Source organism: Carassius carassius, chromosome 34 (genome assembly GCF_963082965.1).
Source record: "Carassius carassius chromosome 34, fCarCar2.1, whole genome shotgun sequence".
In the NCBI taxonomy this organism is placed as follows: Eukaryota; Metazoa; Chordata; class Actinopteri; order Cypriniformes; family Cyprinidae; genus Carassius; species Carassius carassius.
In genome coordinates, this window is record NC_081788.1 from 17,334,196 (window position 1) to 17,358,228 (window position 24,033).

A 24,033-nucleotide genomic window follows, 5' to 3' on the forward strand; every position below is an offset into this window, starting at 1 on the left:
CTTCTCCAATATTTCTTGACCTGGTGCTCAAGGAACATTTCTTATTACTATCAATGTCCAAAAAGGTTGTTCTGAATAATACTTTTGTGGGAACAGTGGTACAATTTTTTGATGAATAGAGTTCAAAAGAACAGCATTCGTTCCTGTCACATTTGATAAATTTAAGGCAATTTTACGCACAACAGATGTATTTTTAAAAATCTTGCTGAGCCCAAACTTTTGAACAATCTATACTGATATACTTCTTTGAATTAATTGAAAGAAATGTAAGTTTATCAACATTTTTCTCTTCTCATCCCCGATCTTGCATGTATATTTTTGAGCGTGTTGCTTGACAATGCTGCCGCATACAGACAGCTCATTAGGATTTGAAACAAAGCAAATCTCTGTTAACATGATGCCATGCATACTTGAATGTACTGTGAATATACTGTCTATTGCAGGTTTTGTTGTATTCTTTTGTTTTGAGCAGCTTTGTAAACACCTGCGATTTGTTCTATGCGCTCCTTGGCAGCCTCTGCGCTGAACTCTGCATTTGGCTCCGGTTCTTCCGCCCCTTTCCTTTCTCCTTCTCTGCCCCTCCTCGGTGCCTGTGCTGGTCTGCTCTCTTTCTGTCTTGTTTGTTATGTTTGTGATTCCCTGATTCCTTGTTGTTGTGACGCTGACTCAGTTCTTTGCAGTGTCGCTCCAGTTTGCCGTGGTTGATCAATGCCATCACATCCTGGTACCATGGCTGAGAGGAGACAAATGTGGGGCTCCACACAATTAAACGAATAGTAACGGCTGTCCAGCGGAATCCATGTTCTTCTAGCTGACAGTGATAAACGCCACCGTGATTGAGCTCAGCCCGGGGAATGAGGATGCCCCTGTCAATGAAAACCAGCTGCTCCCCAGGTGTGACCTGAAAGACAGAAGGTTCAAATTTACAGACATCTCAATATTTGATCATGTTTTGAGTGTGCAGACATTAGTGTGAATGTACCTTATGTTGCTCCAGGCTGTTGTCGCCTATGTCTTTAAACCAGGTGACTGTGGCATGGTGAGATTTGGGTAGGCACTCCAGGTAGGTGCTGTTACCCATGGCCACAACTAATGTCTTCTCCTCTAACTCCACCTGAAGACCAGCTGAATAACAAGAAATAGAATAAGAAAAAATGTAAAGAATTTCAATTACATTTTAAATGAATAATTGTATAGTATTATTAACAACTCTAACAAATATTATTAGAATTACTACTACTATTATCATTACTATTATTATCATTACTACAGTTCTAATTAATTGCTGGCCTAAGTGCACATGAACACAGCATTTTTCACATAATAATATTTTACTACTACGTTTTTTAATGAATTAATTGATGGTCTATGTGCACATACACATGGCATTTCACAAATAATAGTAATATTTTACTATTATTATTATTACAGTTTTAATTAATTGTCGAAACTTCTCATATATTATTATTATTATTATTATTATTATTATTATTGCACTTTTTGATTGTTGGTCTGTGTGCACACAAGACATTTCACACATAATAGTAATATTTGATTATTTCTGTTGCTGAAAATATGATTAATAATCTTTTATTTCTTCTTCTTATTATTATTATTAAAAACAAATTTTTAATTTATTGTGCACAAACATGCCATTTCACACCATGGGCACTGCACAATGCAGGTTTTTCTAAAGGAACAAATGGTAAAAGTTTATTCAACCTTTAATAAGTTTCCAACCAGATTTAACAAGAAATGAATGAAATTAACATGTAAATAAGCACAAAAATGACAGTACTGTCCCAAAGCAGGATATTTAGCAATTGAAATTGCAATAGCAATTGTCTGGTTGTCTGTGTGTCTTACCTCCCTGTTTGACACACTGGTTCAGCGGGTTGCCATCATCGTTAACCTGACGAATGTTTCTTCTACAAATAGGGAAGAATGTTTCAGATCAGATTTATTTCAGATATACCAAATACCAACACGTTTCGGTTTGAGTGTATTGGAAACAGCTGATGAAATGGATTCTATCAAACAAGCTGCCCATACAAGTGTGAGATGTGTGTCACCTGTGTGCAGTTGGCATGTAATGGCTGCAAGAATGACCATCCCAGGTGCAGTATGGGTCTCTAGCAAGACAGCATTCAGCGCAGGCTTGGCCGTACAAATCGCAGTGGAACAGACCCAACTGAATCACACCCTCTGCTGATCCAGCAAACAGCCACTGCTGGAGACCAAACACACACACATACTGATATCAGGCTGTGATCCTGTTTATTGCTTTTCTTCAGTAAGCAGGAGCGCTGGGCCAGAAACACCGAGATCTAAATCACATTCTTATTTCCAGCTCCAGAATTACAGAGCTCTTTCCATCACAGTTCTTCAGGTTTCAGTGAGTGTTTCATGGAAAAATTTGCAAAACAAATAACAATCACAGTTTCATTTTAAATATCTTCCACCCTCTTGCGTTGCCATGGTGACAAGATGGGAAGATTTATATAAAAGTGTGTCAGTGTATCTTACATTTATATTCATGTATGTTATGTGTGCTTCCACTGATAAACATGGTACCTTTTTCTTGGACAGCGTCATGGCAGTGATTGGTGACTTGTTCTGTTGAGTGACAGGAGACGAGCAGTTCATGTTTCAAGTTCAAAAGGTCATCCCAATGAATCTGGAACGTTAAGCTGGAGAAGTTTTACCTTAGAAACCTGCAGCTGTTCCAGAGTAATCTCCTGATTCTGTCTGTTGGCTTTAGGGAGGTGAATCACTTTCAGAACCAGGCCAGAATCTGAATACACACATAAAATACACACAGTATTTAAAACGAACTAAATGGACATCACATAATTTCCATAAAAGTTCAGCAAACCTACAGTTTACTTCAGTATTCACCACAAACACACACCTGTGCCAATGAACAGCACGTCATATTGGCCATCCACCGCCTCCACTTTGTCCACAAGGAGGCGGGTCAGTTTATAAGGCACGCCCACTTTGATGAGCAAAGGATGACCCCCAAGTGGTTTTACCACTTCCTGCATTAAAGGATGTGTGCGGCTAAAGAAGATGACATCATCAGGATATTCCCTTGTTGATTTGAACCCTCCATATGTGCTGCTGGGACACTGAATTTTGACAGGAAGTTCAGTATTATGGTCCAAAAATAATAATTTACATGATTTTTAGAATAACCTTTTTATACTGTACATTATACTGCTTTAATGCCTAATTGGATTTGAACACTCACTGTGCCGGGTCTGGGATAGGGAACTTTGCCTGTATACTCCGTCCACTTGTACTGTCGACCTTCCCTATGAAGGAAATTTCCTTTAAAAGCTCTAATAATGTCTTGCATTCTGTAAACGCACACAGCAGATCCATTCAAGACATTGCTGTTGAGAGAGGAAACAAACGCACATGAAAATAGAAACATATTAATTGATTGAGAGATATAAACAGACAGCATCAACTAGCAATGAAGACGAATTAATCACAATGTATCAAAACAACAGAATTAATCTTATTCGGTTCCCCTTCATGTTTTTGGCCAGACTTAAATCCAATTAAACCAAACTCTGGTGGCACAAATGAAAGTGGCACTTCAGTTCAAGTGTGAAGCTATTCGGCAATTGAATTTGGGTCTGCAGTGAAAGCGACAGTCTGGGAGATTTAACACTCAGTGGAACAGCTTAGCAGAGAGCAATAACACTGTCACTCTTTCCATGCAGCTTTTTCTATATCCATACTTTATTGTGCACTCCACCCTATGCAACCCTCCCCAAAACACACACACACTTTCACAAACAAAGAGGAGGGCATATGCTATTTGAGATGGCTGATGTAAAATTGGTTCAACTTCTAATGTGTTTTAAACATCATGCGTGCATTAATAATATCATCTTAGACCAGCTGGAAAGTATGACTCAGTAATACTGCAATTTTATCCACACCCTCAACCACATAGGCACACACAGAGTTGTCATGATGACAAAAAACAAATAATAAAAAATACAGTACCATTACAGTAGTAAACTTGACTTCTGAAGCCCACAATAGCTTTGTGTGCAGAAATGTAAGTTGTTGTTATTTACTGAAAATAATAATATATTTTTACAATTTGCATATTCAAATTTAATGACTCATGATTTAATACAAGTAACATGTGAGCCAATTACATCAGCATCATCAACAACAAAAAGCTTTGAAGATTCATATTTGAATATACACTACCATGTAAAAGTAACCAAGCCTGCATTTATTTAATAAAAAATCAAATAAAACAGTTGTATTGTAAAGGGTTTTTTTTTTTTTTTTTACAGTTTAAAATCAAAAATAAACTCTCTCACACACACACAATTTATTTGTATATATCAAAGCTTAATTTATTACTCTTTACCATTATTAGAAATCATTCTAATGCTGATCAGATGTCATTTTTGATACTTGCTAAATAACATTAATACAATACATTTTGATTTTAAAGTTTCTAAATGTATTATTCATATCTATCAACATATAACAACTTGAATTTCTTGTCTTTTTGTAAATAGCTTTAGAAGACCTGAGATATAGCACATAAGACATGTGGACAAATATGATGGTGATTTTTGTCACTTTTGGAGCTTGACAATCCCTAGCCACTATTTAGGTTTTTTTTTTTGTTAGTTTGTTTTGTTTTGTTTCTTTGTTTTGTTTTTGTTTTTTATGAAAAAGAGCAACACCAGCATTCTACTAAACATATCTTCTTGTGTTTTTTGTAAAGAAAGTCATATGAGTTTGGAATGACTTAAAGCAGAGTAAATTATGATATTTCAGCTATAATGCATGTCTCCAAATGTGATATATTACAGTCAAATGTTTAAAAATTGATACCAGGTCAGTGTGTAAGACTCACCTGGTTGTGGTGAAGAGCCCATAGATAAGGGGATTCTTTTTTTCCTTTCCAGGCTGAATAAAAATATCCTCTACAGAAAAACAGAAAACAAATTTAGAATTTTAAACATGCTTTGTATGCCTTTTAGTCAATGCTAATGATAATGATTGAGTGTGTATGGTCTCTGGTTTCATATCAAGGCTGTATAAACTCATGAAAACAATTTTTCTGTGGTCACACTCTCTTTCTCATTCAAAAATACATGTGTAACTCAACATGTTTGTTGTTTCATTTCTGTTTCAACCATAGACTGTATAAAACCCATAGGTTTCCGAAAAGAGTTTTTGAAACCAAAAGTAGGCGGAGCCGGCTGTCAAACTTAGCTATATAGACCAAAATAATTTTTTGAACCAGGCTGTAAACATGTTTTTTCTGCTGTAAATTTGAGCATTTTAACATGGGGAGTCTATGGGATTGACTCCCTTTTGCAGCCAGCCTTTAGCGGCCAATTGATGAATTACAGTTTAAGTCACTTCCGTATGTGCTTCACAAGAGAGAGCAGAAGATAGCTGCTTGGTTTAAACACACACACACACACACACACACACACACACACACACACACACACACTGTATATCTTCACAAAGAACTTGTACCGTTGGGGGTAGGCTAGTTCATTTCTGCATTCCAGCCATGTCAGATATAATCAAACGCCTTATCATCTCAAACATGTACGATAAGATGGTGGTTCTCAGATCCATATTTTACAATGGACAATCTGTGATGGCCCAAAACAACATTGTTTTTTTTTACTATAAAAGTAAACAAAAGTGTAACATGTAAATTCAAGGTCATAATTTATATATTTAGCCAGGAGACATTAAACTGATCAAAACTGACAGGAAAGAAGTTTACATTTTTAGAAAAAAATTCATAACTGTTTTCAACACTGATAATAAAAAATGTTACTTGAGCACCAAAACAGCATAGTAGAATGATTTCTGAAAGATCTTGTACTGTATTTTCAATCAAATAAATACAGCTTTGGTGAGCATAGGAGACTTTCTTGAAAAACATTCAAATATCTTAGCGACCCCAATCAAAAATGCAGTGGAGTTTGATCAAACACGCAGCCCTTGGCGACAATAAAAGATACGGGGCACAACCCGCCAGTTAGAAACCACAGTCTTAAACATTCATGCTACCGCAGATACGCTTTTGAAACATGAGACAGATTTACAGACTCTCACAAACTGTTAAAAACTGAGAACATAAACTAGATCAGAACTATGAAATGGGTAAAACCTTAATTACACACCACTCTGGGCTAAATCCACACATATAAACACAGATGCTCTGTTTTCCTCTCTTATTTTACACACAAACCAAAAGAATCCTTTTAATTAAGCATTCACACTCCCTCTTTCCTTCCGAATCCCATTACTATCCCTCATTTCTGCCCAACCCCTCCTCCCTCTCTTTCAGATTGTTTTCACTACCACCCCTTCCCTGTTTCTTGTTCTCTTTCTCTTTTGCGGGGACGCTATAATTGTGTCAATTTCATCCAACAAAAGCTTTTGTTTTCTTTGAGGACAGAGATAGTTTTGTCTGCCCTTCACTTGTTGACACTTCTCTATCCTACCCCTATCTGTCCCTATCCCTCCTAACGTCTAACTCTCCTGCTCTCTGCTCTCCTCCCTCATCCTCATCCCGAGTTAGCCAATAGATTATGTGCAAACAGGATGGGGGTGCCACCGTAGATGTGAAAATGCACACACAGAGATACTGGCGGCCTTCAAAACATTCAGCAGACCACCAATACAAATAGCATAAGCACTGTCTGGCACACTCATTTTAAGATACGTTTTTCATCATGTATAAAAAATGTAAAACATTCAGGGTGAATTAGTTCAATTTGTAACAAAACTTTTAGATGGGGAATAAAATGTATATAACCATAAGAAAATAAATCCTAAAGTACTCAATAGGTGTTAAACATTACACTTTTTAGAGTCATAGAGAGGTATAAAAATATCAGACCAGACACAACACAAATTCAGCTTAGCTTCCAAATTAGAGCCACAGAAACTGGCAGCATCACCTCCGCACACACACACACACACACACACACTCACACTCACACACACTCACACACACACACAGACACACACAGACACACACACACACACACACACATACACACAAACACACAGACACACACACACACACACACACACACACTCACAGTCACACACACACACAGACACACAGACACACACACACACACACACACACACACACACACACACACAGACATTATCTAAACTCATTTACACCAGACCGTGACACATTCTGGAATACTTTCAATCTCACATACCAAAACACAGGCCAGTCTTTTTTTTCTTTTCTTTAAAGACGTAAGCTTCATCTGTTCCATATTTCACAAGAACAGAAATCACATAATTCTAACTCTACTCTTCCAGCAACCTGGCAGTTCTCAACTCGTATCATAAGTCTATGCATGTTTCTTTATACAATCTATAAACTCACAATTCCTGACAAACATTCACTGACTGCAGTGTGGTCTGGCCCTTCAGAACTATGGCAACATGAGGGTCCCTGCTGCAGGCGGAGATTATGGGAGATGTAGTGGTTTAGCGGCCATGGAGCACAATGTAAACAAGACAGAGAAGGGAATTCTTATAGATTACCACCATAGGGCAAAAGTACAGTTAAAATGAGATGCATATTAGCATTAGAGCATGTTTACATTGTAGAATCATCAGAACATTTTTATGGCACAAGTTAAGATGAAAATGTTAATCAATCAAAACAAAGCTGTTTTGCATGTTCTTAATACTTTAGTAGACCAAGAAATAAAAACATTTCACAAGATTCTCTAAAACTTGAACTTAATGCACTGTTGAGAGTCTGTTCGGAGCCGCTTGCAGATTTGATGAAGTTGCAGTCAGATATGGGAGCCATTCTTGATACAAAGTTAATGCTGGCTGTGTTTTATATCGTATTTGGGTGGAATAGTTTAAGGGGACATGCTATTTTCAGTGCAGTTGTCACCGATAACTAAGACGAACATTTCAATATGTATACACTGTAATGTGTATATCTTACAGATATAATATATGAATTTGAGACTACAGTAAAACTTTGGTCAGATTGAGGATTTAAGAATTGTTTATTCTATGCAAGGACTTTGTTTACACAGACTGATTGATAAGAAACTGGTTTCTGTCTGAGTCTGTGTGTGGTGTGTGTGTACTGTATGTGTTTGTGTGTGAGTCTACTGATAAACCTTGTTCCATAAATCAGGGAAGTTTTGGCATATGACACACACACACACACACACACACAAACACACAGAATCAACAGTATAAATGATATTCTAAAAAATGTACAAGGTTATCTCAATGCCTTAGTTAATGTAAGAGATTTGCTCAAACTTTGGGTAATCAAGTGGGAGTGAAATGTTTTTTGTGTGTGGCATTTATATGAAGTTGTTTTTATTACTCACGGAGTTTATCAAAGTGTGTCTGTATGCCGTCAGGTCCTGGTACTGAGCAAACAATACGAGCTTTCTAAAAGGTGCTCCATTTATGAACCAAACTACGCTGACCACCAATATCATTCTAAAAAAGAAAGAAATAGAGATAAACACATGGATGCAGTACCATAATATCAGTTTCCTTCTAGTTTTCGCTAACAAAAACTAACATGATACCATTGTATAATATATACCATGGATGGTTTGCATATTTTTGGACATGTACCATGATAATAACATGTTTTTTTTGCACATGTACTCTGTTAATACTATATATTTTTAACATGTACTGTACGATACTAATATATATATTTTTTGGGATTTGTACATAACTTTTTATTGTAATACAAATGAAGTATATAGGAACACACTATTAGATACCTTGCAGACGCGGGCGATTCTAGAATGGAGGACCTTCCCAGCAGTTCCCTCTGCCTCCTGGGCACGCTCAGTGAAGAACAGGTAGACCTTATCATCCTCCTCATTATCACTCTCTGACATCGCTGCAACATGAACAAATTCAGCGCCTGGAGAGAGCGCGAAAGACAAAAATACAGTTAACTAACACATACATCTGTTACTGTGTAAACAATATAAGCATCTTTAATTGCTGTCAACAACCTGGCGTCTGTATTTTTGTATGTGTGAGTGTAAGTGTTAGAGCTAGCTCAGGAGTATGTGTGCTTGTACATGCACATGTTTCACCTTGCAGCCACGTAGAGTCATATTGTTCAGTACGAATCACATGTCGCTCCCCCAGACTACGAATAAAAGTGGTATCATGACTTAGAAAGTCAGATGAGATGCCAGCGTACAGCTCTCCGTCTGAACAAACATGCACAAATATTTAGATCAGAGTTACACCGGTATGTTTTCACACAAACAGAAAAATGACACACAAACTGTAAACCTGCAGTCTTACCTATGATGGCCGTAGCTGTTCTCTGGTGAGGGTCGTAAGGACATTTTCCCTTCCCTGATTCTGTGTCCTCATACTGCAGCATTTGTTCCTCAGCCTGAAAATCCAATTACATTATTTACAGTTCAAATTATTGATTTTTGCCTATACATAATAATCCTTAAAGGATGTTTTGTTCTGTATGAAACTTTTTTTTTTCAATAAAAATCTATTTTTTTAATTAGTTTAATAAAACATTTGGATATGTAACAATTTGTTTGTTTTTTAATTATTATTTTAGTTATTTTAATAAATTAACATTTAATTTTAATTTATTAGCAATTTATTTATTAGTAATATAATCCTCACAAAAATGTATAATCTGACATATCTATTCTATCACCTGCAAAGCATACTATATTCTAAGTACACAAACACAACAGGAAGAGTTTATGTGAGAGAGGTGCATGCTGGGAAATGTAGTCCTTTACCCTGAGGAAGAGGTTGGTGGGGATGAAGGCACAGCGAGGGTTGAACGCTCCAGTCCCACAGGCGTAAAGATGTGTTTGGTTATACAGCTCTAACACACGCAGGAAGTTTGCACAGTCCGTCTGTGACATGAAAAGGACACTATTACAATGAGGATTGAATTGATTTTGTTTGTGATTAAACACTTCAAGAAAAGCTGTCTAAACAAGCCGTGTTTCATAAAATCATGTTCTACCTGCAGGTTTTTTCCAGCCATGATACAGTTCTGGATCCAATCTGGACTTGCCGGCCAGTAAATCTGAAATACAGCACACACACAGATGTGAATCTCATCTGGTGCACAAGTGTGTATAAAAGCTCCTCTTAGTCATATTAAATGTTGATGCTTATGCTGATTTCATAATGTATCATGTGAGGAATTACAGTTGGATGCCACCCTGGCATTACTCAGATGAAATCATAATGAATACACACTAAATTATGTAGAAAAGCAAGGATGGGCTCACACACACACACACACACACACACACACACACACACACACACACACACACACACACACTTACTCACACAGACATCCACAAATACACTCACAGGGTCTAATTCATGCAACAAATGTTTATTGAAAACCAATCATACATAAAGTTTGTTTTTCAACTTGTTGTTTTTTAGCCTGAGAAATATTTCATAAGACCTACTAGTAAAAGCTTTCTTGTTTGATACTACAGTGTGTTTGGGTGAAATAAACTCTTTAAAATTCTTGTTAGTTACTACCCTCAACTTGCTTTCTTCTGTAAAATAAAAGTGAATGGTGACCAGGGACTGACTAGCTCCAAAAATACCATAAAAGTACTATGACATCAGTTCATGTGATTTATGTATGACATATTCCAAGTCTTTTAAAGACTTGGATGCAATGTGATAGTTTTGTGTGGAAAAAAAGTTGTTTATGATGGTTTTATGGTGACTTTTTGACATTTTCTGAGCTTGACAGCCCATGGTAACCATTCGCTTTCATTGTATGCAGAAAAGCAGCATTAACGTTTTGTTAAGCTTCTTCTTTTGTGTTACACATAAAAAAGACAGTATATAATGACAGAATTGTACTTTATGTGTAAATTGTCCCTTATTTAAGAATATGTAAAATATATATGTGCGCATGCATGTTTGGGCGCGTACATACCTTGCAAGGGGTTTGAGTAATATCATCCAGGCTGGTGGACAGTAGATGGTCTTTCATACCAATGTAAAGACGACGGCCATCTTCATCCGGCAGCAGAGAGTTCAGATCGCCAGTAGGCACAGAGAGAGATTTGAGCCTGCCGCTCCGCATCAGCTCTAAGTAAGAGAGAGAGAGATAGAGAAAACATGAACAGATTATTTCATATATTTCTGTTATGACTATATTTCCCCTTGCGGCTGAGTTTTACATATATGCAGCATTGTTGTTTTCCATCACAAATCTTTTATTTCTGACAGGCCAATACAGAAAATGCAATTCAGATTTACTGAGGGCGAATTTCAGAAGAATATCCTGGTCAGTTTTTTTTTCAATTTTATTACAATAAATAAAAAAAATTACAATATCATAAAATGGTCTACAGCTTGTGATCTATGTCCCAAGTCTTCTGAAGTCATAAGATCGTTTTGTTGGAGGAACAAACTGAATATGAAATAATTGAAAACTCAATGGCACAATGATCCAGTTCCATTAGTTAAAAGCCCACTGGAGGAGAAGAGTATCAGGGAATCAACATCACTTTCTTACACAAAGCAGTCATATGACTTGGAATAGTGCATCATTCAGATGTACTATTTCACAAAGCTCCAGAAGCAACTAGTATTGTTCAAAACATCTCTTTTGTACTCCATGGAAGACAGAAAGCCAAGCTACTGGTTTGGAATAACATGAGGGTGAGTAAATGATGATAGAATGTTTATTTTTGTGGATTAACTATTTCTTAAAATACATTTAAAGCTGTCATCCAGAGTAACACTGTATTCTGTACTTTTCCTTACGACAATGAACTCATATAAACTCATATATGGACCAGACAGACTCACCATTGTGCAGAATAACCTGTTCAAAAATATGAACAGTCGAGACAGACAGAGATAAAATAACCCGTGAGATGAATGGAATAGACAAGAAGATTGAAAACATGCCATGAGAATCATAGGAAATGAATTAAATGCAGTGAGAGTGCAGCAGATAATATTATAATACACCAAAAATCCAATGCAGATATATCACATTAGTTGTTCTATAAATTTACATGTGTATGACTCCTTTAAAAAATTCTCTCACTCACCCACACACACTAAAAAAATTCAGCTGTCACGAGGGACATGCACACAATCTGTCACAGCCTGAAACCACACACATGCATTTCTGGCACCTTCTTAGTGGCACCATTGCACCCTTTCTTGGGGGCAGTTGCTGTGGCAACAAGGGTGTGTATGTGTGTGTGTGTGTGTGTGCGCGCGCGTGCTCAGATCATTTAGATGGATTACAGGCTGGTATTCCACCTGTCTCAAGTGTGTTTAACAGGAAGGGAGGGAGTTTTTTCATAGGTGGTCTAGAATCTGGTAGCCCCAGACTGTAATCAGTCTGACTCATGACCTTTTAAGCCATAAACTAAATTAGACAAACAGTGAGACATTCTGATGGCCTTAAACAATTAGTACAACTACAACTGTTGTTGTTCTCTCTTACACACACACACACACACACACACACACATGATTATGAACACAAAGTGAGTCAGAGACCCTTCTATCCATCATTCTATGACCAGGGTATATTTAGCAACATACAGGCCTAGTGCTGTATATTTAACCACACACAAGCTGTGAGTGCATATCTGAACATTAGATTACCACAGTCATGAGAGAGATGGATGTGGGATTACACGATTAGTGCAAATATGTAGCTTGTAATACAGCTAAGAAACATTATACATATACATCTACATGAGGGCAAGCGCGTCTTATAGCAACAGCACAATATTATATATTTTGTTGTTGCTATAGGACTATACATATATATATATTTATATATATATATATTAGGGATGCACGTGGAGATAAGCGTTTTTCTCTGTGAGCCTTTGATTCCTCTTAGAGAGCACCCTCTTCAATGGGGGTAGACAAACCAGCAGTGATTTCCACTGCTGGCAAAAACCACAAAGATCAACCTCTGTGTGCCACCAACATCTGTGCCCAGTGAAAGACTTTTCAGTACTGCTGGGGACATTCGTTCCCACACTCGCATCCAGCTGTCACTTGTTAATGCAGAGCATCTTGTTTTTTTGAAAGGAAACTCTCATTTCAAGTGAAAGGTTAGAGGTTTTACGTTAATTTAATTATGATGGAGGAGATGTGTGTGATCTTCCGTAATATTTTTCGTAATATTTGGCTACTGTTCTAATCGTAGTCTAGACTACTGTTATAAACGAAAACTACCTACTAATCATGTTTATTGAGTAAATGTTCAATAACATTCATTTCAGTTAAGTCACCAAACATATTCTGGTTTAAAAAAGAAAAGAATAACACTTTTACACACATATATATATATGAACACAGCGGGAACCATCACCCGAATATTAGTTCCGCCCGGACTCTTTTCTCACACGGACCCAGTACTTTTCCGTCTCAGCTGTGGCTTATCATCTCATTAGTTATTGCCTTTAATAGGCGCAGACTTTCTTTGTTCATTGCGAAGTCTTATCGTTCCCTATGGTCGTAATTCTGAGCGTTTATCTCTGTGTTGGATTTTCTGTGTATGACTCTGGACTGTGTACCCCATTGACGATTACTGCTGCCTGCCATTGCGACCATTGCCTATCTATTGAACTGTGTTCCGGATTACCTACGTTGTTCCTGTTTTCTGGTGATTATTCCTGCCTGTTGACGATTCTAAATAAAGCCTTGCGGATGGATTCGAATGTCTCTGACTCCGTGTTACAGAAGACTTCGCCACCTCAGGATCCAGCGGCTTTAGATCGAGTGGTTACTGAATTGACACGACAAGCCTCCCTGTTGACTGTGCATCACCAACAGTTAGATCGGCTGACCACCATGACCGAGGAATTGGTGCGGTCTATGCGGTTGCTCCCACAGGCTGTGCCACAAGATCTCACTGCAGGCCCCACCGCGCCGCCTTCCGCGGTCTTCACCACGGGAATCCACGCACCCCGCTTGGCACTTCCAGAGAAATATGACGGCTCCCCAGGCAAGTGCAGGGGCTTTCTTATGCAGTGTGCCATCTATGTGAACTCGCTGCCGCCGGGCTCAGTGACAGAGGATGGCAAGGTTTCCCTCATCTGCACCCTTCTCACCGGTAAGGCCTTGAGCTGGGCAACGGCTTTGTGGGAGGGCCAGCAGATGGTTTTTCCGTCGTATCAGCACTTTCTCACCAAATTCCGGGAGGTGTTTGACCACGCTGAGGATGGCAAGGAGGCGGAGGAGGAACTATTAAACCTTCGCCAGGGATCTTCCACCGCAGTGGATTACACTCTCACGTTTCGCACGCTAGGAGGGAAAACCCCTTAAGACCATGTTCCGTCGAGGGCTTCGCACAGACCTGCAGGCTGAGCTCGCTTGTCGGGATGAGAGCAAGACTTTGGAGGAGTATATGGAGATGGCGATCAAACTGGACCATCTGCTCCGCTCTCGCAGGAGTCGTCAACCACGATTACCTCTCGCCTCACCCCAGTCTTCGGCTCACGCCCTGGAGGAGCCCATGCAAGTGGGATTTTCCCGCCTCTCTGATGAGGAGCGCGAGAGAAGGATGAGAAATCGTCTATGCCTCTACTGTGGTCAGTCTGGTCACTTCCGAGCTCAATGTTCCGCTCGTCCTCCTAGAACCACCAGCACTCGGGTAAGCCACAATTCCTTGTCACCCTCTCTCTTGTTGGATGTGTGCTTGATCATCCACGGCTGCCACATCAAGACTAAAGCCTTTATTGACTCAGGGGCGGCCGGTAACTTTATTGACCAAGACTTTGTTAATCGCCATCGCATATCTCTTGTTCCATGTGACCCTCCTATGGCGGTGGCAGCCCTGGATGGAAGACCACTAGGTGCTGGAAAGATCTACCACATCACTGAGGCCATCACACTGATCACCAGCTCCCTGCACACCGAGACCATCCAGCTCCATGTCACTCAATCACCTCACCACGCCATTATTCTTGGCCACCCCTGGCTCACCCTCCACAATCCACAAATTTCCTTGAAGGATCAGGACATCATCCAGTGGTCCCAATCTTGTCTCCAGCGGTTTCTCAAATCCCCACAGAGGAACCATCATGTGGTCCCAGTTCCCCAACCTGAAGGTCAACCCCCGCAGGACCTTCCCGAGGTTTACTGGGATTTCCACTCGGCATTCGGCAAATCCCGGGCCACCCAGCTTCCACCTCATCGGGACACGGATTATGCCATCGAGCTCTTACCTGGAGCCACGCTCCCCAAGGGTCGTGTATACTCCTTGCGTCCCTGCATCGACTACCGAGCCCTCAACGAAGTAACCACCAAGTACCGTTATCCCCTACCCTTGGTACCCTCAGCCCTGGAACAACTCCCCACTGCCCGTATCTTTACCAAGCTCAACCTGAGATGCGCCTACAATCTCATTCACATCTGGGCAGGTGACGAGTGGAAGACGGCCTTCTCCACGACGACTGGCCACTATGAATATCTGGTCATGCCCTTCGGTCTGTCCAACAGTCCCTCCGTCTTTCAGGCCCTTATCAACGATATTTTCCGAGATATGCTCAACAAGTGCATCATAGTCTACATTGACGACATACTGATCTACTCCGACACCCTGTCTGAACACGTTCAACACGTACGAGCTGTGCTCCAAAGATTAATCCAGAATCAGCTGTACGCCAAACTCTCTAAGTGTGCCTTCCACCTCTCCACCGTCTCCTTCTTAGGATACATCATCTCTGCTGAGGGAGTCACGATGGATGACAGCAAGGTTTCCGCCGTGCTACACTGGCCTCATCCCCAAACCATCAAGGACCTCCAACATTTCCTGGGGTTTGCCAACTTCTATCGAAGATTCATCCAGGGTTTCAGTCAAGTAGCAGCTCCTCTAACTTCTCTCACTCGCAGTGGAGGTGGATCCAATAAGCTGGCATGGTCTACGCTCTGCGAGAAAGCGTTCCAAGATCTGAAGACTTGTTTCACCTCGGCTCCCATCTTGAAACACCCAAACCCCCGACGTCAGTTCACTGTGGAGGTGGACGCCTCCAGCACAGGTATCGGAGCAATACTGTCACAACGCCAGGGAACCCCAGAGAAATTGTTCCCAGTGTGCCTACTACTCTCGCAAACTCAATCCCGCGGAACGTAATTATGACCCTGGAGGAATGGAGACACTGGTTGGAGGGCTCGACCATGCCCTTTCTCATTCTAACCGACCACAAAAACTTGGAGTACTTGAGAACCGCCAGACGTCTCAATGCCCGCCAGGCCAGATGGTCGTTATTCTTCTCCAGGTTTCTCTTCACTATAACCTATCGGCCCGGGTCCAAGAACGGTAAGGCGGACGCACTCTCCCGCCAATACGACTTGTCCCAATCAGACACCTCTCCGGCTACCATCATTCCCATCTCCCAGATCGTCTCCCCCGTGCAATGGGACATCATGGCCGAGATCACTGAGGCCCTAGAAACAGACCCTGCTCCTCCGGAATGCCCTCCTGGACTGACCTACGTCCCCGCTCCCCTACGGCATCGCGTACTGACACTGATCCAAGAGAATCCCAACGCCGGCCACCCCGGCATCCAGGCGACCAGGGAACTCGTTCTCAATAAGTTCTGGTGGCCTTCCATGACTCAACAGATTCTAACCTTCGTCAAGGAATGTGTCACATGCAACCAAACCAAATCCCTACGCCAGCGCCCTGCCGGTCTGCTCCAGCCTCTCCCTATCCCAGAAAGACCATGGTCCCACCTGGCCGTCGACTTCATGACCGACTTGCCCCCTTCTCACCACAACACCGTGATCCTCACCATCATTGACCGGTTCTCAAAGTCATGCCGCCTCATTCCGCTTCCCAAACTTCCCACTGCATGGGAGACGGCTCAAGCCTTGCTCAACCAGGTCTTTAGATTTTATGGTTTGCCCGAAGACATAATCTCGGATCGGGGACCCCAATTCACGTCCCGTGTGTGGAGGTCCCTCTGGTCTCAGTTAAATGTCAACGTCAGCCTCACGTCAGGGTACCACCCGCAATCCAATGGACAAGTGGAGAGGCTGAATCAGGAACTCTCCCGCTTCCTACGAGCTTACTGTCACCTCCATCAGGAGGACTGGAGCGAATACCTCATGTGGGCCGAATACGCCCAGAATTCCCTAAGGAAGCCCTCCACCCAACTTACCCCGTTCCAATGTGTGTTAGGCTTCCAACCTCCACTATTCCCGTGGTCCGGGGAGCCTACTAACCTCCCCGCAGTGGACACCTGGCTATGGAGGAGCGAAGCTACCTGGGACATGGCACACACCAACCTACGACAGGCAATCCAACGAGTTACCCGCCAAGCCAATCGCCTCCGGAGAGCCGCTCCTCCATACCTAGTCGGGCAGTGGATCTGGCTCTCCACCCGGGACCTGAGACTCCGACTCCCCTGCAGAAAGCTTAGCCCAAGGTACGTGGGTCCGTTCAAAATCCTCAGACAAATCACTCCTGTGTCTTTCCGTTTAGATCTTCCATCTCATTACCGCATCTCACCCACTTTTCATGTTTCCCTGCTCAAGCCCGCTGTGGAACCGAGAGGAGAGGGGGACCAGGACGAGGCCACTCCGGCAGAGACTCCTCCCCTAATGGATGCAGAGGAGAACATTTATCAGATCAACCAGATCTTGGACTCTCGGCGCCGAGGCGGGGTTCTCCAGTATCTCGTGGACTGGGAGGGATACGGCCCCGAGGAGCGGTCTTGGGTCAATTCTAAGGACATGCTCGACCCCCAACTTACTGCTACATTCCACCGGGAACACTCGGAGAAACCCGCTCCTCGTCCTCGTGGTAGACCTCGGCGCCGAGGAGGAGCTCACGTCGGGAGCCGTTCGCAGGGGAGGGGCTCTGTCACTAATAGCGCCTCTGTGGCCCTTTCTGACCGAACACAGCGGGAACCATCACCCGAATATTAGTTCCGCCCGGACTCTTTTCTCACACAGATCCAGTACTTTTCCGTCTCAGCTGTGGCTTATCATCTCATTAGTTATTGCCTTTAATAGGCGCAGACTTTCTTTGTTCATTGCGAAGTCTTATCGTTCCCTATGGTCGTAATTCTGAGCGTTTATCTCTGTGTTGGATTTTCTGTGTATGACTCTGGACTGTGTACCCCGTTGACGATTACTGCTGCCTGCCATTGCGACAACTGCCTATCTATTGAACTGTGTTCCGGATTACCTACGTTGTTCCTGTTTTCTGGTGATTATTCCTGCCTATTGACGATTCTAAATAAAGCCTTGCGGATGGATTCGAATGTCTCTGACTCCGTGTTACAATATATATATATATATATATATATATATATATATATATATATATATATATATATATATATATATATATATATATATATATTTATATTGTGTTGTTGCTATAGGGTGCACTTGCCCTCGTAAAAACTATAAATATTATATATACAACACAACACAATAAAAATAAAACAGAAATATTAGATACAAAATGTAAAAAAAAAAAGAAAAAAGAAAATGAGATATTACCTTTGCATATAACTAAAATTAATGTTAAAGTATGAAAAAATTACAAAAAAAATAAATAAATATGAAATAAATATAAATGGACTTTATAACTGAATATATTGAAATATGGAGTTGGAACTGAAAAATTGAACTTATTCCAACGAAATTTAAATGGGCATGTGAATCGTAAGTGAATTGTGAAATTTGATTCAAAAATCTGTTCACAAGCAAACACCTCTTATACAATAAGTGTGGACTGAAGTATGTTAGGGTGTGTTGGCCACAACTTTTAACATATGCTACTGGCAGACAAGAACAAACAGTACACACTTCCGGTGCAAATTGAGTTATCGCCTTTATTTCTGCTCAATCCACCAGCTGGCATGTTCATATGTGTGCGGTAGAAATGTTAACAGGTGTGGGGGAACACAAGGCCCAGAGATCATGCATAAACACACAGACAGCTAAAATAAACTGGGTGAACACACACGGCTGTGTTCTGGAATTTCTCAACTCTCTGTTGGTTAGATCTACTAAGCATGACCTATGACCTGGCCTGAATATGAGTATACATCATAATTATAGCACTCAACTGCACACACACATACTTGCCAGAGCTAATTGATTGATGCTGTTGGTTATAATCACCAGACCAATCAACTGCAAAGTAACCAATCAACACAGACCAGCTGGAAAATACATTTTATAGAACAGTTGGACATTAATGGATATATAATTTCACTTTTATCCAGTAGCACAAAATCTCAGGATGTGTATGTGTGCTACTTAAGAGCCGTCATTTATCATCTCATCAGGGAAATCAAGCCAAAATGTGCTCAATAATAATCAACCACCAGCCGTTCCCTTACACAAACACACACTTATGCTCTACCCTTTGGGAGTCTGCGTGAATGAAAGGCTAATTGGGTAATTAAGAGATCCACATAAACAATACACACGCATTGATACAGATTGACATGGATTTATTAAGATATGTTTTACCCCTAATACTTTCTAAAAGCATTTCACACACAATAAACACATACACACACACTCTCTCTCTATCTGTCTTCTCTCACATTAACTCTCAGTCATCACTGATATACAGAATTAATCTGTGCTGTATCTGTGCAGGGTTTTCTAGGTCATGGAGAAAGACACAACCAGTTTCAGTCTACACAACATAATATTCCCCTTTCGAACCACGACTGATTATAGATGGCATAAGGGTAATTGGGTTTAAAAGCGAGAAAGAGTTTGGGTGTGGAGCACAGAAAGACTGGATATTTGTGTGATAGTGGGTCCACAAGGATTATAAAATCTGAAATCTTCTACATAGTGGGAAGAATAGCTTAATAAACATACAAAATGATATCTGGATTAAAATATTAAATGTAGACAAGCTCAATAGAAAATAGAATTCAATGGAAAGTCAGTTGTCTCACCTGAATGTTTCACTATAAACTATGCAGACCAACAAAACATTAATTCATAGTACTGCATAGTGCACGTTTTGAATGACCTTCTTCATTATTTTAAAATTATATAGTATTTACTTTATAATAATTGTTATCTGTATGCACCGCGGGTCTGAGAGTAATGCAATTTCGATTCTCTGTATGTATGCACTGTACATGTGGAAGAATTGACAATAATGCAGACTCGACTAACATGACTTGACATAATATGAATTATTATTATTTTATAATGACAATTATTAATATTATTTAAATGCCAATAAAATGCCAATATCTCAACAGAAAAGTCAATAGAAAGTCAGTTGCCTCACCTGAGTGTTGGAAGTGCAGTCGTGGTTGAGATGGTCTCCATGCATCCGTTAGAAGTGCTGCCAGTGAAATTAAGCAGAAGAGAGCCAGCATCCTCTTCATGGCTGTCCGACACACACACACACACACACTCATGCAGTTCTAGTACGGAGTAAACACACACTCTCTCTTTCTGTGTGCTCTGTTCAGAAATATCACACACACAAATTGTTTCTACCTGATGTCAGCATCAGCGCACGTGTGTGTGTGTGTGTGTGAGTGTGTGTGTGTGTGTGTGTGTGTGTGTGTGTGTGTGTGTGTGTGTGTGTGTGTGTGTGCGCGCAGTGCAGTACAGTGTAATACAGTATAATCCTGCTCAGGTCAGTGTTGCAGCAAAATCCTCTCTTGGTCTGTCTTCTATGTCTATAATATTTCCGGCTGAATTTCTCTTCTTCTGCTCCGTTCTCTGTTATTGTCTTTCCCTTTTCATCTCTCTGCATCTTTTAACTCTTTATTAACTCTCTCTCTCTCCTTCAATCATCTCTTATCATTTACTCCTTTCTTTCAAACACTCCCCTGCTGGAGGGAACTGTCCCAGTTGTGCCCAGCCTTCTCTCGCTCTCTCTTTCTTTGTATCCATCTCTCCCTCCCTCCCTTCCTCCCTCCTTCTCTGTGTATATATATTTTTAAAGAATAAGACAGCTGCTGAAAGTGACTCTCCCTTGGGCTTCTTTTGCTTAATGGGTGTTTTAATCTAATGTTGGTTTTCTCTCTTTTCATCTCTCACATTCACTGCCTTGTTTATGTGGACACACACTCAACACACTCCAATTCAATCTAACAGCATCAGAATTAATGGTATCTGAATCAGGTCACATAAACAATTATTAAAAGATCAAAAGAATAAGAAAATGAGAGAGCGAAAACACGTATTGCCCCATGGCAGACTTCAGAGCACTCTCTCTGACACACACACACACACACACACACACACACACACACACACACACACACACACACACACACACACACACACACACACACACACAAACTCTGGGAGATCATAGTTCTTTGCTGTATGAAAATATCACGGAGATCGAGACAACTGTGTGGATTTAACGCCCTCTAGCGACAAAACGAGGATTTTTTTTTTTATATAGCACCCCTCATTACAAGTCAAATTAAGACAATTATCAAATCACTTTATATTAAAGTGCACACAGAGCAACATTCCACAAACAGAGCAACAACTTTACAATATTAGTTGATATATTTTATTTTATAAAGACCTTGCCATTAGCTTACAGGAATTTATTTATTCTGCTAAAATACATAAGCTACCAATATAACAGTCATTTTTATATTCCCTCTTTATCCGTGTCTCTTACCAGTTTCTTGTTCTTTTGATGTTTTCTTGCTTTTCTACCTCAGCTTCTATCCAAAGTGTCTAATTATTACCTTTTATTTAGCATGGAAGTATTGCCAAGGTATTTAAAATAACTATTACAGGTGCATCTCAATAAATTAGAATGTCATGGAAAAGTTCATTAATTTCAGTAATTCAACTCAAATTGTGAAACTTGTGCATTAAATAAATTCAATGCAAATTCTAATTCAATCTCAACAAATTAGAATACTTCACAAGACCAATAAAATCTTTTTTTGTGAATTGTTGGCCTTCTGGAAAGTATGTTCATTTACTGTACATGTACTCAATACTTGGTAGGGGCTCCTTTTGCTTTAATTTCTGCCTCAATTCGGTGTGGCATAGAGGTGATCAGTTTGTGGCACTGAGGTGAGTATGGAAACCCAGGTTTCTTTGACAGTGCCTTCAGCTCATCTGCATTTTTTGGTCTCTTGTTTCTCATTTTCCTCTTGACAATATCCCATAGATTCTCTATGGGGTTCAGGTCTGGTGAGTTTTCTGGCCAGTCAAAGACACCAACACCATGGTCATTTAACCAACTTTTGGTGCTTTTGGCAGTGTGGGCAGGTGCCAAATCCTGCTGGAAAATCAAATCAGCATCTTCACAGTTTTATTTTCCCATGTCCCATAAAGAAAAAGGGTCAGCATCACAATACGGCTGGATTGAGCGGTGTCTATCATTTAAATGAGAATGCCACTAAATACAAAGTACAAGCTAATATATTTAATTTAATATCAAAAGTCGCGAGCATTAACAGTTTATTACTACAGTTCTAAATCGATTTTAGAGTTGAAATTAGAAGTAGAATTATGATGACTGGCCACCAGGTGTCGATGTTGTTTAAATCTAGTTTCTGAGATATTAACTGTTAAAAAGTTTTTTTTTCACAGTGTTATTTACAGTGTAGATATTGTAAGCATCATACAGTACAAACAAACAAACAAACAAAAATCTATATGCAGACTTACATACATTGTGGGTAGAAATGGTTGTTTCATGTCTCAGTGGAACACCGGTCTATGAAAGGAAAGTGAAGGTGCTCTTACTGTATTGGATATGAGGATGTATTGCAGGCTACTGCATTGGATGTGGGGATTCTTTCATGATGTTGACGAGTTTGCACAATATCTTCCTCTTGGTCACCATCTTCAGTGAGTTCAATTTAGTCCCCGGTACAGAGCCAGAGAGCCTGCCTCCCTCAGCGTTTTATCTGTTCTTTTGGCATCTTCCCCTTTAATGCTGTTTCCCCAACACACAAACAGCACTTGCTACCACAGACCGATAGAACAATTTTTTTATGGTACCGTGGAACTGCATAGTGCATATGTAGAATGACCTAAACCTTCTTCTTATTATAATTATTTGTTATTTTATCACTGTTATCGTATTGTGTTTTTATCACGATACTTGTTAATATTTAGATTATATTAATTGTATAAAATAATAATATATCGTTTAATAATGTATTATTTTATTTTATTTTCAAATTTACGACCCTGAGAACGCGCCTGGCATTGCGCGCTCCCGTACTTCCAGCCCGGTTTCCATCAGCTGTCCGTTTACTCATCTCTTTCTCTCTTTCTGTGCTTCCCGCCCACGCACGTGCTCACCTCTGCGTTCTGATTGGATGAGCAGGAAAGCGATGAGCTCATATTGGTTAAAAATAGCTTCACGCGCTGGGGCTAAAAATAGGCGCGTATATAAACCCCGGCATTTGAGCAAGGCTAGCTGCACTTACGCAGCAGTAGCGGGGAAGGTTGAAGCTCCCTGGGAGATAGAGAGGGAGCGGGAGAGAGAGATTGCGAAAGGGCGGCGGCTCCTTTTCTCTCGGTCCCGTGTCACGGCGCAGTCTTTCACAAGACATACAGAAAATGGCAAGATGTCGAGTTTTTCAGCCAGCCCGGGTCTGGGTGTTGCCCGCTGGGGGTGGGGGCTGCCATGAGCGTTTCTTTCCTTCCTTCCTTCCTCAACAAGTGGGCTTTTTTTCTCCATCTTCAGTTAGATAAAAGAAGGCTGTGTTATATTGCATAATATCCGAGAATTATCCAAATACACTGTCATTAATCATATTGGTAAATATGGTTTAGGGATTTCATCAAGCTGTTCTGAATCCCGGATTATCCAGTGGGTGGCAACTCAAAATAATTCCAGCTCCTCTAAATTTTGAATTAGAAAGCTCTCTCAGTGTTAGCTGGAGTGCAGAGGCTTAGTCATCAGAGTAAAACAGAACATACTGTTCACTAAGAAAACGAAAGCAGGATTTTCACTTCTGTTAAAACTTTAATTCC

At 40.5% G+C, this 24,033-nt stretch overlaps 1 pseudogene; it reads right to left on the reverse strand.

Moving 5' to 3' along the window:
* Positions 1-120: 120 nt before the first annotated feature.
* On the reverse strand, positions 121-20,584 carry LOC132114537 (semaphorin-3ab-like; annotated as a pseudogene).
* Between the last annotated feature and the right edge of the window lie 3,449 nt (positions 20,585-24,033).